The sequence below is a fragment of the Bos taurus genome, chromosome 29, assembly GCF_002263795.3.
Source record: "Bos taurus isolate L1 Dominette 01449 registration number 42190680 breed Hereford chromosome 29, ARS-UCD2.0, whole genome shotgun sequence".
Classification (NCBI taxonomy): Eukaryota; Metazoa; Chordata; class Mammalia; order Artiodactyla; family Bovidae; genus Bos; species Bos taurus.
The window spans coordinates 48,306,184-48,309,538 of NC_037356.1; positions in this window are offsets into that span (position 1 = coordinate 48,306,184).

The window sequence follows — 3,355 nt, forward strand, 5'->3', positions numbered from 1 at the left end:
ACTTGCAACATCTGGGCATCAGCCTTTCTGCCGGAGGGGTCTGCATGGGCGTTTCTGTGTACCTCATGGAAACATTTGTTCCCTCTGCAGTTTTTTATTTTGAGGATGTCAAACATGCAAAGCCGTTGAATGAATAGTAAAGTGAACACCCACATACCTAGATTCAGCAGCTGTCAAGTTTGCCACATTCAATTTCTCTCTGCCTTCCTGTAGCTGTGTGTATTTTTCCTGAAACACTAATTAGCTATAGATGATACCTCTTTCCTGAATATTTCATCTCCTAATAACAAGGACATTCTCCTACATTATCAAAATAAAGTGGCCATACTCTGGGAATTTCATATTCATTCAATGCTATTGTCTGATATACTACTCACATTCAGTTTCCTCCAATTGTCCCAATCATATCCTTTATGAAAAAGTGAAAGTTGCTCAGTCGTGTCCAACTCTTTGCGAGCCCATGAACTGTACAGTGCATGGAATTCTTTAGGCCAGAATACTGGAGTGGGTAGCCTTTCCCTTCTCCAGGGGATCTTCCCAACCCAGAGATGGAATCCAGGTCTCCCACGTTGCAGGCAGATTCTTTACCAGCTGAGCCACAAGGGAAGCTGAAGAATACTGGAGTGGGTAGCCTATCCCTTCTCCAGCGGATCTTCCTGACCCAGGAATCAAACCAGAGTCTCCTGTATTGCAGGCGGATTCTTCACCAACTGAGCTCTCAGGGAAGCCCATATGTCCTTTATAGCTCATTAAAAAATCCAGGGTCCAACTGGGGAACCACGCTGTGCGTTTAGTCCTCTTGGTTCCTCAGCCTCCCTTAATCTAGACCTCTGCCCCAGCACTGCTTTCTGTCTTGTTTTATTGTATCTTCTTGGTCCTTGGCCATTTTGAAGAGTCAAGGCTGGCTTTTCTTCACAGCAAGTCTCTTGATTTGGTTTGGCTGTTTTCCTTGTCCTTGTTTTTTTTTTTTTCCGCAGCCACGTTGAATAGCATGTGCGATCTTAGCTCCCCAACTAGGAATGGAACCTGTGCTCCCTGCAGGGTCTGAACCACTGGACCACCAGGGAAGTCCATTGTGGGGCTGGATAATATACTACGTAGATGTCATACATCATAGCAGGGGGCAACATGATGTCACTTTGTCCCTCTGTCGATGGTGAGTTTGATCCTGTGGTTCATGTGGTTTCTGCCAAAAGTCTCCACTTTCCTTTCATGATTAATGAGTAAGCTGTGGAGTGATACTTTGAGACTGTGTAAATACACTGCTCCCAAATAACCTTCGGTCCAATTATCTAGCATTTAATGATGACTCTTGCCCGAATCAAACTTCTTGATGCAAAAGGGTGATCTAACTTCATCCTCCTTTCAGGATTGATTAGTTGGCATTTTTTCTGTAAAGAATTTCCCTTTCTTATTTAATTCTTTCTCAGTATGGGCTAATAAATGTTTTGCTCGTTGAGGAACTGTCATTTACCTTTTTTTAAAAAAATCATTATCTTTGGATATACAAATTGTCCCATAACTGGCCAATAGGAACCCCTCCAAACCGACTCTCTTTATCAAATAACATGCTCACATCTTTATGAGAGAATGGGCTTAGTGTCCACTCCAACCAGACATTGTAGGATTTGCTCCATCCCTGGCTAAGGCCTAGAATCGGCCATGATTCAGTTCAGTTGCTCAGTCGTGTCCAACTCCTTGCGACCCCATGAACTGTAGCACGTCAGGCTTCCCTGTCCATCACCAACTCTCAGAGCTTGCTCAAACTCAAGTCCATTGAACATGGTGATGCCATCCAACTATCTCATCCTCCATAATCCCCTTCTCCTCCTGCCTTCAATCTTTCCCAGCATCAGGGTCTTTTCTAATGAGTCAGTTCTTCACATCAGGTGGCCAAAGTATTGGAGTTTCAATTTCAGCATCAGTCCTTCCCATGAATATTCAGGACTGATTTCCTTTAGGATTGACTGGTTTGATCTTACAGTCCAAGGGACTCTCAAGAGTCTTCTCCAACACCACAGTTCAAAAGCATCAGTTCTTCAGCCCTCAGTTTTCTTTATACTCCAACTCTCACATCCATACATGACTACTGGAAAAAACATAGCTTTGACTAGATGGAACTTTGTTGGCAAAGTAACGTCTCTGCTTTTTAATATGCTGTCTAGGTTGGTCATAGCTTTTCTTCCAAGGAGAACGTGTCTTTTAATTTCATGGCTGCAGTCACCATCTGCAGCCATGGTTGGCAGGAGAGATTTGAGTTAACTGAAAAGGATTGAGGTGTTTCTGGCAAAGAAAACTATCCCCCAAAGGGTCAAAGTTAGAATTAAATGAATGAACATATAAACATTTTCGTTCTGTTCTGAAATTTCCAAATTATCTACCATGAACAAGTCTTACTTTATAAATAGGAAACAAGTTTGCTTCAAATGTAAAAATGTGTATGTATAGGAGAGGCAGCATTGCAAACCGGGAGAAAAGGGTGCCTGTTCTATCAAAGATGGCCAGCCAGCTGATTATTCATAAGGGGGAAAAATGAATTCCTACCCTAGGGGGACTAAAGGGTGAAATGTGGAAACAAAACCTGAAAAACTACTGGGAGTGAACAGGTTCAAACACCACAGAGAAGAAATTGGGCAACATTTAGTAAAGTTGCACATATGCATAACCCAGGTCAGGCGTCTGGGGAGACGCAGGTAGCTGCAGCCCCAGGGGAAACTGGCAACCGTAGGTGCAAAGAAACTGCAGGTGCCATCCAAGGAGATGAATATAGGAACGGAAACAAGCGCGTGTGCGCTGGCACCGGGCTGTTTACTTAAATGCCCGTCGTGATGAACCGATATAAGTGTGCTTGCGCAGTGCCGAAGTGCAGCAATAACGAAAGGAACGTAACGTGATGTGGGGCGGGGGACTCGTACAGGCCTGTTAAGATGCAGTTTGCGGGGAGGTGTGGATTTAAATGGAGGGATGGGGGCACGCGGGCCGGCTGGCCCTTCCACCTGCGCTCCAGAACCCGAAGACTGTCCCACCTTGGGTCTGGGTCGGCGCGGGAGCGCCAGAAGGTACCGCCGGTGGATCCTCTCGGGCCCCAGGCCGCTCGGCGGGCCTCCACCCGCGCAGGCGCGGCGAGGAGCTTCGAGGGCGGGGCGGGGCGGGGACGGGGCGATCGGGGGCGAGGCCCGTCGTCGCCAGCTCGGAGGTCCTGGCCCGGCCTCGCTTCGCCAGCGGGGCGGGGCGACTCAGGACGGGGCGGGGCGGTCAGGGGGTGTGGCCTGTCGCCGTCGCCTCTGAAGTCCAGCCCTGAGGGGCGGGGCCGTCAGGGGGCGGGGCGAGACGCCGCAGCTTTGCGGTCCTGTCC